The sequence below is a fragment of the Poecilia reticulata genome, chromosome 8 (genome assembly GCF_904066995.2).
Source record: "Poecilia reticulata chromosome 8, P_reticulata-male-v2, whole genome shotgun sequence".
NCBI lineage: Eukaryota > Metazoa > Chordata > Actinopteri > Cyprinodontiformes > Poeciliidae > Poecilia > Poecilia reticulata.
Window position 1 is genome coordinate 595528 of NC_088837.1, and position 13153 is coordinate 608680.

Genomic DNA, 13153 nt, shown 5'->3' on the forward strand with positions numbered 1-13153 from the left:
CCATTAGTACCATACACCTACATATGGGATGAAACATGGGCAAACGTTTTGTATAGCTATCTATTGATCTATAGATCAAAAGTTTTATTGTATAAAAAAGGCAAAGAAAAAAGATAATTTGAATAAGTTAACATGTGGTGCTTTTCTTCTGTGAAATATATTTATTCTCAGTGTCAGGCTTACCCTCAACAAACCCATGCCACTGTATCATTCATCCTTTTAATGTGTATTTTATTATGTTCCAGAACTTTAAAGAATGGCTATTTTAGAGCTGACTGGAAATTCAGTTTGAGTATTTTCAATTAATAAAAGATAACCAAGTCCTGGATAAAATATAAAACAATAAAAGCATCAGAAAATTATCAAGGTTGCTATTTAAACATTTTTTAATAAGACTGCACTGATGGTTTAGAACAGGTGAGAGTACTACAACTTGTGGACTGGTCCCTGCTCCAACACACCTGGATAAAATCAGTGCAATTAGCAGGACTCTGGAGAACCTGTCTGCATGCTGACATTATTCAGACAGTTTATTTTGGACAAAGTCAAAAGTTCCAAGACACTGTCCATCAAGGACTGGAGTTGTTTAAGTCACTTTGTTTTGTTTTTTTAATACTAGGACAATCCAGGGTATGAGTCGGCGATAGCAGTTCAGGGAGAACAAAGTCAGTGTTCTCTCTGAATTGCTATCGAGTTCTCAGCTTTCACAGATTATCTGTCTCATCTTATGCTGTCACAAAATGGTCAGTTTGAACAAATATGTAAAAAAAAAAAAAAAAAAAAAAAACATATTTGTAAAAGTTGCATACTGCAGCTTCAAGGGGAAAAAAGCTATCCAAACCTGGCTTTATGTGAAAAAGTAATTGCCCATAAGCCTAATAATTGATTTTTGTACCCCTAGCAACAACATACCCAACATACATACATCGCCCAAGGCAACAGACTGGCCCCAATAGAGAAGAAGTTATTAACAAGACAGAGCCGGCTGGCATTATTTGAGAATTTAGATCCAACAATTGAAGACGTTTGGAGACTTTCAACATGTAATTTCCATTTGGGATTGATATGGCATTTTTGAATTGAACTTAGTAACTGCCATCAACAATTTGTGATGTTGTTCTCCTTCAGATGTTTATGCTAGAGACCAGAATTCAGGGTTCCATTAATAACATAAATATGTCCAGAACCTAAAACAGCAAAGTAGTTCCAGAGGAAACTCTATGTGAATTTGTATTTTTTTAAGATGAACATTTGATTTACTTTTTGGTCTGCAGGGGTTTTGACCTTGGACCAACAGATGCTACTGTTGCCCAATTGCTTTCTTCTTGTTGAATTAACTCTGACCTTGCCTAAAGCCCATGAGGCCTGCAGTGTTGAAGATGTTTGTCTGTGTTCTTTGGTGAGCTCCTGGAAGAGCCTTTGTGTCTGCCTCTCCAGGAACGGCCAATCCACCCCTCCTATGAGGGTTCACCAAGCTCTAACTGTGGCTCCCTGCAGTCGAAGGTTCTGCGGGTTCTGTAGGTTCTGTGTGATTTTGCTATTCTAAAGGTCTGGCTGAAATCAGGACTGTGAAATAGAACGAGTTATCCCCCCCAAAATTTGCTTAATCCCAGTTAATTATTCATGATTAAGTAAGAGGGAAATTATTTTTTCACACTGAACTATGTTGGTTTCTCTTAGACAGATCATATGCTAACACACACCTGTGAGCTCCAAACCGGTTAAGTAACTAAAATAGTTTGAAATAGTCACATTTCCTTGGTAGCAAAACCCTTTTTACCATAAATCAACATCGAAACTGACAAAAAAGTAACTGAGAACATGTTAAAACACAATAACCACCATTGTTAGATAAAAAGTTTTCTTCTTCACTCTTACAATGCATTTCCATCCATCCATCTTTTTTCCAAGGTAAGGTTTCAGGGACAACAGGTTCAAGAGGGAAACCCAAACATTTCAATATGTTCTGGGTCCACAGTGATATCTGTTACTTGTATGAATCTCCTCTCTAAGGGAAGTGCCTGGAAAACCTTGAATCGTAATGCAGAGGAGCAGCAGCTCTCTGCTGAACTCTTCCCAAATGGCAGATCTAACCTGTAAGGCTGAGCCCGGCTACACTATAGAGTAAACTCTTCTAGTTTAAGAATTGTCGATGCTTCTTCTATACAACTAAGACCTGCTAATAAAGGTGAAAAACTTCAGAGACTGAGGCTGAAGGTTGACTCCATGGTAAGATGTTTGTCATTCCCATAATTTTCATCATCCTTTCTGGTCCAGTTTTCACCAGATTTGAGTCTAGTTGCACTTCTTCCTGTCCAGCTGTCATTTCATGTTGTTCTCTCATCAAAAACAAACCTGGAGTATTGCCTTGATTCATGCATGTTTGAGAAATCATTTAATCTCCACGGCAACCATTCAGCTGTTCAAAATGCCTGGGTGGACTTAGCACCACCTTCAAGACTCAGCTCCTCTTTCCTGTCAACAGCCATCTTTATCTACAATAACTCAACAATTTTGTATTAATATGAGTTACCACAATATTTAATTTCCCCTTGGGATTAATAAAGTACTTTTGAATTTGAATTTTCTGAATACGGAGCTTCAGAAAGAGCAGGAGTTTTTAAAAGAAACCGAAGCACAATTTCAAGGCATTAAATTACAAAGTAAAATTGTTTGAAGTCATTTTTGATATATATAGCATTTTTATAACAGCTGAAGTTAACAGTTACTTGATTATGCTGTAAAATGGCAATATATACCCGAACATACATAATGCTTCATTAAATATACAGAACCAAACAAATATTTTCAGTAGCTTCAGGTGGAGGAACACAGCAGCTCCCAGTCAACCATCATCCGCTTCATTCTGTTGGACAGGAAGTCCTCTGGTTTCATCAGTCACAATCACGCCCCCTGCTGTTATATCGGCTGGAATCAGGCTCAGTTCCATTGGCCGCTGGCTCGATTCTAATGCAGCTGATTGGCTAGTGTGGTGACAGTGATGGATGGGTGTGCTAGTGATTGGCTCATTTCACTGTGATGTCACCAGCTGTGGGCTGGCAGTGTGTGTTCATGCAGAATGCAAGTAGGAGGGATTAAAAAAGATAAAGAGACCTTGCACACACAGGAGAGAGAGGAAGCAGAAGTGACTGGGTGGAGCCAACTCTCTCTCTCTCTCTCTCTCTCTCTCTCTCTCTCTCTCTCTCTCTCTCTCTCTCTCCCTCTCTCTCTTCCTCTCTCTCTGATAGATGTTTTTCCCTTTCGAACCTTCATTAAAAGAACCACAGACACCGTATATGAATTTTATGACCAAACTTCTGCAGAAGAAGACTCAGCAAACTGCTCCTCCGAGTCGTTCACAGAGCGTTCTGCCCTCTCTCTGCTCGAGCAGGCCTTTTATTTGGGAAAACAAAAGTAGGATAGGATAAACAATAAAACAGACGGCAAGCTCTATCTAACACACAGGTCATCTAGCTCCTTCAATTGAGAGCGAACTTCGGAGGGAACAATCAGTTCACATGAACACAGATATTCAACAGAGCGCGTCATTTACTGACTCACATTAGACTGAACGTCTGATTAACATTAGACTGAATATGAACTAAAGTAATAACAAAAATGATAATACAAAAAATCTTTAACATTCCCCCCTTTTTATCATTTTACCATGTGTGTAAACTTTCTTCAAAAGTCAAGCAAAGAAAAGAAAAGAAAAAGAATAGATCCAATAAATGAAATAAAAGAAAAATAAAAGAAACAGCAAAAAAATCAATTGCAGTTTTCTCATCACTAACACCACTTGTTTTCACATTTTCGGCGTGGGACTCATTCAGCAAACACATTAATTTCTCATTGATTACAGAGTTTCATCAACAGAAATTTCAATCTCTTTATTGATTACAGAACTTTGTCATCAAAAATGTTCAAACAAGTCATCTTCATTTGTGTCATAGGTTATTTTCACCAGCTGGTAGCTGATCACAGCAGTGTGAACTGTCTTAAGTATCAAATGTCGAAGGCATGGAATGACGCAGCCTGTAAACAGGCAAAAAAGAATCGACACAGTCAGAATCGGTGTTACAATCTTCAACAGTAAAATCCACCGTGGTCCGGAAGTGAGCCAGGAAAGCAAATCAAAAGAAGATGATCCTTGTGTTGCTCCTTCTATGTAGTGTTTAAGCTCCTCCAGCTCATGTAGAGCATCAGAAATAGTTCCACCAGTTCCTGTTTCGTCAGGAATGAATGTACAGCACGCTGAACCAATGATTTTGCAGACACCACCCTGAGAGGCTGTGAGCATGTCAAGCACAACACGATTTTGCAAAACCATGTTTCTCAGTTCAGTCAGCTCTCTCACGGTGCCATTGGTCATCTGGCTTGTGCTGTTGATGAGTCGTAGTAATCCATATCTGTTGATTTCAACGTGACTTCAAACCTCTCCTACTCCGACCCATGGAAATAGGCCTTGCATGAACTTTTCTCCACCTTTCCAAATCTTAAATTCCCAAGGAACTCCAGCGTTTGTCGTGAGGCCTCCCCATCTTTTGACCTCTGGTATAACTGCATGCTTGGAGCGGGCAGCTAGAACATGATGTCCTTTCCTGATGAATGCAATCGGGCTGATTAGAGGGACCAAGGCACACAGTCCTCCCCAATATCGTGGCAAGACCATGTAAGTTCCATTTCCACACAGGAAGTACCAGTCTGCCATCACCCGTGAACCATAGTCTCCTGGCACTATGGCGCTGCACAGTGTTGTTTCCTGTCGTCCTCTCGTCCGATGTGTGATGTTGAAACTTCTCCTCTCATGTATCTATCATGGGTTGTCCTTCAAAGTATATGCTTAGTCATGTTCCATACTGGTTTTTGTTGTTGTTTGCTTTATATAAACTAAAACTAAAACTAGGTTTGTATTCTCTCCTTCATTGAAGTAAACTCCTAACTCTCAATTTTCCGCCCTCGTTCTGGAAGAACTTTCTGCCAAACCAACCCAGGATAACATCACACATTTTTTAACAATGCAAACACAGTGTCAAGACTGATTAAATGCTTTGGAAACTCAGTTTTGAATGATTGCCCTGCTTCCACTGCTGTAATATAAACTTCTTTCCAACAGCTATATTGTAACCTCACAGAGTCGTTTCAGCTTTTTATTAAACTCCTCTTTGCTCAGGCAAACGATCTGCCTGCAAAGTCTCACCTTTAATTTCATGTGGAAATGTAATTATATTATTATTGTACAACGGGCTCCAGCTGTAACCCTGGCTGTAAAAATTAATTAGCATCTTCAATGTGCCAAGTCCCTGACAACACAAGGAGTCCAGTGACGGCACCAGAGTCGCTGCCAACAGCAGGAGACAGCTGCAGTCTCCAGAACCCTCCAGAACACCCCAGAAGCTAACCATCCAGAACCCCACAGGTCCCCTCCACCCTCCCAAACACCCAAGAAACCCCAGAATCCTCCAGTGTCCCCAAGAATGATATTAACTTTGCTGAATTTTCAGCAGGATTATTTCTTGACTGAAATCAGAAGCTTTCTTCAGAACCTTCTAAAAAAATGCAAGCATATTGTTTTGTCTTTTGATAGAAAGAGAACTGATGTGTTTTCTTCTAATTAATACCTGATGTTCTGCTTTGTGGAGAGATTATTAAAAGTTCAACTCAGCCTAAAAGACTTTACATTAAAAACTTCAAAACCGTCCAGGCACAGGGTGCTGCAGTGTAAAAGGGTTAGAGCGCTTAGTCCTCAGTGCAGGTTTGAGTCTGATGACATTTGCTGCATGTCTTCTCTCTCACAATCCTCTTTCCTGTCTGACAGCAGTCAAATAGAGAAAAGAAAATAAACATTAAGACACTCAGTGAAACCTTTTAATGTCAGCAGGAAAATCAAGAATATATAGAAACTAAACATGTTTCAGGATGGAACAACAAACGTGTTCTCCCTGTGCATGCGTGGGTTTTCTCCGGGTACTCCGGTTTCCTCCCACAGTCGTAAAACATGACTGTCAGGTTAATTGGTCTGTCTAAATTGCCCCTAGGTGTGAGTGTGTGTGTGCACGGTTGTTTGTCCTGTGTGTCTCTGTGTTGCCCTGCGACAGACTGGCGACCTGTCCAGGGTGACCCCGCCTCTCGCCCGGAACGTTAGCTGGAGATAGGCACCAACAACCCTCCCGACCCCACTGAGGGACAAGGGTGTCAAGAAGATGGATGGATGGACAACAGAACGTGTCTGAAAGGCTGGATTTTCACCAGCATTTCAGACTGGCAGTCTAGAGTCAAGCACCACACACAAGAACCTTGGCTGTAGAAACTAAACCCACAAAGCCCCATCAGGGAGCTCCACCCAGACCCAAGCTCCAATCAGTTTTCATTCACAGCTCTGTAGGGCTGGACTGTGTGGCTCCTTTCTAAACAAACACCAACTGAAGGAACATAATGCAGGCCTTGGTCGAAGCAAACAGAGGATCTCCTCATGCAAACATCTGGCTGAAGTTCATCTCTGTTCCAAAGCAAACAACAGAGGCTCAGGCACATATTGTCATATAATAGATGTGACGTAATTCTTGGGCTTTCAGCTTCATGCTCAATCTATTGGACTCGACACAGCACCAGTGTTTGTGTTTTCTAAAGAAAGACACAATCTACTTTCTGTTTCACTTTGTTTAATTTAAATTTAATTATACCTTAACCTTACATAATGCTTCTAACATACTGTCATGGAGGAAACTTGTGTTTGTGTGTGTGTGTTTAACACACACAAACATTCATGTACTTTAACAGTCTCAGGACTTTACATTGACTTCCAGTCATTTTTAATTCATTTTCACAGCCTAACCTAACCATTACCAGTATATGACTGAGCAGCAGTGGGTCTCCACAACATAGTATTTGTTGGAAAAATGGACCTTACAAGATTATGAAGAAATGCTAACACACACACACACACACACACACACACACACACACACACACACACACACACACACACACACACACACACACACACACACACACACACACACACACACTTTATAAATGATGCCTCTGCACTTGAAAAAACAAACTGGCTCCATGCAGGATCTCAGCGCTCTGATTGGAAAAACACAAAACCAGCCAACAGAAAAGCATACAGAAGCAATTAGCAGCAGAGAAGCCATTTATCCCAGTGTGAGGGTAAACAAGCAGAGACAGGCTGGTGATAAATAGAAAAGAGGCTGGATATAAAGAGGCTGGAGAAGCTGAGAACAATGAGAGTGTTCTTGGTTAACTTATTTATCTTCCTATGAATGTTTAATTTTTCTTATCTTCTACATAAGACATGCATTTGGTTGCATTTTAAAGTTCTGTTTCACTCCTTCAACTCAAGTGTTGCGGATTGTTCCTAAAATAATCAAATTTGAACATTTAGTTTGTCACGTACAACTTACTCAAATTAATATTTCATCTTTGTTGAAAACGTATTGCTCTTTGTAAAATAATTTATTTACATTGCATGTATTGTCAGAGTATATTTTCTATGGTCAATACAATAACTAATCTGGCCCACAAGGTGGTGCCAAAAGCCAAGATCAGTGCCTGACACACACCTCAGACCAGTAATACATTTAACTGGCTACTGTTGTCCATAGTTTCATGTTCTGCGTGTGTGTGTTGCCTTATGAAGCTGCAGGCTCTATCCCACCTTTGGATGGATGGATGGATGGATGGATGGATGGATGGATGGATGGATGGATGCAAATGGCAGAATGTGACTGTATGTTTTTCAGGATGCTAATAAAGACCTAACTCTAACCTTTACTGATTTAACGAAAGATATTGAACTTTTGACACTGCAGGCTTGAGAAAACCTGTACTGAAATAGATATTCACATATAATTAAAGACTTTATAAATGAATCTAATCAGGAGTGATGCGAAAGAAAAAAAAATTATCCAAAGTTTATACTAGACAGCCGAGATGAAACAGTCACAGAAAACACAACCATGTCTTGGCCTTCTGCAATGTTTAATTTGAAATTAATTCAACAATTTAAATTCAAGTGGAAAGGAGCTTTTTAGGTAAGATGTAGAGGAAAAAAATGCAGAGGTTTTTCTATGATGTTATGCATAATTTAGGGAGTGATTTCAATCAAAATGTGTCAAACAAACCCTTCTAGCCAGTTTTTCATAGTGATTTTCCCAATGGCTTTCAAAAGGCATATCCACACAGATACACATACATGCAAACACACAAAGCCCTCTGAGTAGTTGTCCGTTCTGCTTGTCTGAGACGACCAAAGACAATCCAGGACAAATGGGAGGCAGCGAGCCTCTTCGGTTGGTTTAGGGAATTATTTGACTGACATTTAGTTGCTGCTGGGTTGGATGTGTTTGAGCTACAATGCTTCTTGGCAGATTTTGAAGTGTCCTGTGGAGAGGAGTGCCGACTTGGCAAAATAAAACTGTAAAAAAAGAAAACCTAGATTTTGCGGTAAAACGCCAGCAGGTCAGGTTGTCGAAATTCCACTGTAAAACAAAAGAAACAGATTTTACCCGTAATTGTTTTTTATGGTTGTAAACACAAAATAATGATCATCAATCGGGTTCTGGGGAAAATCTGCAATCTGGGTCACCAGAGCACTGGAATGTAAAAAAAGAGAGATGGTGAGTTCAGGGATTGTGGAAAACGGCAGTGTTAGACTAAACGAACTGGTCTTACTTGGGTGGAGGTAGGTCTTGTCCATGGGGAAGAATCACTGTGGTTACTGGGGTTCGGTTCAGGTGGAGGGTTGCTACTTCACCAACGAAGAGGCTGCGGTGGAGGGTGAACAGGTAAGCTTTGGATCAGGGGAGGAGAGGAGCATGTGAGACCGGAGACAGGGTATCCAAGGAGATTTGGTTTACTGTAGAGGTGTCAGTGGAACTCTGGCAACCTGAGGAAGAAGCACAAAGAGATATCGCTTGAGGTCCACAACAGTACATGACAGTGAGAAGCACAGAGGGCTGGAGTACCAAATAAGGGTTAATACTCTGGATCTGAAGTGTCAGCAGCTCCGTCCTTATATACTCCTCCAGATGATCTGATTAATTGCAGCTGTGCAGGAATCCAGGAACCACAGCAACGCCCTCAGGAGGGAACAGCCTCTTGGCACCCTCTGGTGGTAAAAGAAGGGGAAAGCATCAAAAAGGAACCGTTCCAACAACCGTAAATTGTTTTTACGGTGGAATTTTGCCAACCCCAGCTGCCGGCGTTTTACCGTAAAATCGTCTTTTTTTTTCTTTTTTTTTCTTTTTTTTGACATTGTGGTGTTGCCATAATTCCACCGTAAAATTACAGTAAAATACTGGCTGTCAATATTTTATTGTAATTTATAAAATACGGTAAAGCTCTGTCAACCACAGCTGCCAGTATTTTACCATATTTCCTAAAATACGGTATGATAACGGCAGCTGTGATTTTCTCTTAGTAAAATTTTCCATATCCTTTTGGTGAATTAAAGATGATGACGGAAGTGAAAAATTAGGTGGCATCACCCTTTACCCAACTTCACCTTCACCCAAGCAGCAGGGCCTACCAGTTCTCTCAATGTGACAAACCTATGGTTGATTTGTCTCTCACAAAGATGGTGGCGTTGGCTGTAGGAGTTTGCCCTGCCATCAGTGGATTGCCAGTTTGATATCTGATCTTTCTTTGAAATTTCAGTTTGATATATCAAAATCTTTATAGATTTAATTATTAAAAAACAAACCAAAGTATCACACCAGCATTCTAATCTATGTAAATTACTTTTGCAGTCTCGTTTATGGTGTTGCATCATAGATATAAACATCAGCAAGGGGTGCTGTGGTGGCGCAGGGGTGAAGAATAACCCATGTATTGAGGCCTTAGTTCTCATGCTGGTGGTTGCAGGTTTGATTCCCAGCCTGGTGACATTTGCTGCATGTCTTCCTCCTCTTTCCTGTCAAACTACTTTCAAATAAAGGCCACTAGAACCAGCAAAATTTGGAATTTTGGCTGATTAATATATGTTTATGGCGCTATTGTATTTTCTACAGTAATTAAGTGCTATTTTACAATTTTTTAATGTAAATTTACGGACTTATTTTGCAGTGTTGACTGATGGTGATTCCATGTATTTTAATAATAATAAAATGTTTCAACCAGGGAGAGAAGGTCATTGCTTTGTCCTATCTTAATGTCCCAAACAAAATGCTGTGATGATCAATTATAAACTCAATCTGTACCAAACTCATACTTAAACCATACCACTTGTTGCCCTAGGTGGTATAGTTCCAAATATACTAAAACCTTTCTCTTTGGGTGTGGCTTTAACTTATTCAGCCCAAGCAATATTCTCCACTTGCAGATCTTTCGTGGTTCCTTCTCAGTTTCCATGACCATCTAGAACAAGTCAGACCAGGCCGTGTATTGTATACAACCGATTTGATTGGCAGCAGATTGCATTTGTTGATTGGATTTATGTCAACAACAACATTTCAACCATCATTTTCTACATTAATTGGCAAGATGATGCAAATCGATAATTCCATGGTCAAACCTCAAGGTCCAAATGTTTTTATCAGTTGTGGCAGAAGAGCACATCCAGCATCAACTGGACAAGACAAGAAGTAACAAAGAAATAAACCGAAAGATTTTGGAGAAACTGGCCGCTCAAAAGTACACACAGAAATTGACATAATCAGTGCAGACTTTCTGGACTGTTTAGAAGAGATTTCTTCACACTCTAACAGATTTTGAGAACCTTTGGAAGATAGCGTGGGCAAATATTGCCCCAGTCCAGAGGTGGGATGCTACTTCCAGTTAGCAAGAAGGTCAAATGAAGATACTGAATCAAAAGGTGGTTAAACAAACTAATTAAGAAAGCCATTTTGGGGGTTTGCTGACTTGGATCATCATAACGTGAGTTGGTCCTTATAATGATGATGCTCTCAATGTATTTTAACATTCAGTGTGCATGTGTGTGTGTGTGTGTGTGTGTGTGTGTGTGTGTGTGTGTGTGTGTGTGTGTGTGTGTGTGTGTGTGTGTGTGTGTGTGTGTGTGTGTTGCCACACAAATGTACTTGCCTATATCAGAACCATACTAAAACTAATTGGAAATTGGAAACACTTGTTAGAGACTGGGGTCTGAACTCTTTAGTATAATATCAAAATACACACACACACACACACACACACACACACGCATGCACGCACATACATTCGAACATCATATTTAGGGTAATGATTACCTTGTGTTAATTTATAATCAATCTCAGACTCTTGACGTTGGATGTAAATAAACAGAAGTGTGCATGTGTTTGTGTGACTGTGTGATTTCCTTTTGGCTGGTACGGAACATCAAGCAGGAAAGTAGCGTCGGCATCTATCCATCACTGTGTCTCTCCTGTAGTGCACATGCCTTGATTTGCCTGCCCTCTCTCTGTGCAGGTTTGTGGTTTAACCCCTGTGATTGGTTGTAATCTCTTACACATGGCTGAGGCAGTGAAATTCATTTTTCTTCCTATACACAAGCTCACGCACAAGTTTCATTGGACGAAATCCTCAGTTTTACATTCAAGTTAACTAACAACAAATCAGTTTTAATTGTGATGTATGAAAGTTGAATATCATTGCTCAGACGCATTACGAGTGTCAACTTCTCCTGCTGCTCCCCACATATGCCAGTGCTTCTGTCTCCTGGTCATATTACTGAGCGTCCAGGGTTTTTCCGTTGCTGACCAGCAGGACTGGACTGGGTATATATATATATATATATATATATATATATATATATATATATATATATATATATATATATATATATATAAATGACGTCATCAACAAATTAGTATATGGATTATGCCATAGCCTAGCTTTTGATTTATTCTCTACTGTCTTTTTTACTTAAACTTTATTTTAAAATGGCTGAATTTCCAAAGCAGCTCTTCTCTGTAACATATTTTACAAGACTCATCAACAAAAAGTTAATTGTTGACTGAAATATAACTGCAGCTTATCGCCATCCAGTCAGTATAGATTTACCGAGAGATTTTTTCTAATTCAAATTCTTATTGAAAGGTCATAATCCCAAAGCTCCTGTCAATAAGAATATATTATTACAAAAAAAATCACTGTAACTGATTGATTCAAAAGTTGTAGTTTGAGTTTTCAGTTAATATCCTTACATATGAAGCAAAGTCAAAGTCAGAATAGTCAAGTATAAAGTGACTGGCCATAAACGACCAATATAGATGCTCAACTCTGTGAACTGATTGAACTGTTCTGATGGTCACTCCCAATCTGCAGAGACTCAGCGCAGGCTTGAGGGGAAATGCTTTTATGCAACAGGCAAAGTTTGTGAGTAAAAAATAGTATAAATCTATCTTTCACCCTGAAACAGACTGCAGCTAAATGACATCAAGATGAGCTAACATAATACCAGTTATGTTAGCGCACTTTTTGCAAACTTCAAAAAGGGAGCTTTATTATATATTATATATTAGTATATAATAAAAGGAGCTTTATTATATACTAATATGAAGCTGCAGATTGAGGCTTGAAAATGTCAACTCTTTGAAGACCTTTCTTCTCTTGACTAAACATATGCTTCTCTAAGATGAATAATCAAAGCAGCTCAACTCAAAATTTCAAGATTCTGTTTACTAGAGGCATTCACCTGTTTCTGCATGCTGTGTTGTCTCTGTCGGTGCCCAAATAATATGTAAAAAAGTATATTATTATGAAAAACAAGTAAACTTGACAAATCCTTTTTTCACTGATCTGTAGCAGGAGGAGCTTTTTTCTGTTCCTCAGTTTCTCCCTCTCTTATTGTCTCCTCTTTCTATTCATTCACAGATGGACAGATTGTCTCTTGACTCACCCTCCAGTCACATTTGACCTGGAAGTGCTGTGATTGGTCCAAAGGTCACCCAGCTTGTCTTTGATTGGTTCTGAGGTCATTCCACTGACTGGCATAGGCTCCACACCAATCCATCAATGTCACTGCTATTTCTGTTGACACTCAGTGTAAATGTGTGTGTATGATAATTTCTGCATGGTTTATGCCTTAGTTGTTTACATTTGTGTGTGTGGTCTTATATTGACCATTTCCTAACACATAGTGAGGACCGACTGCTGTTTAAGGGGATAAAAAGCTGGGCCCCAAAAGCAGAAG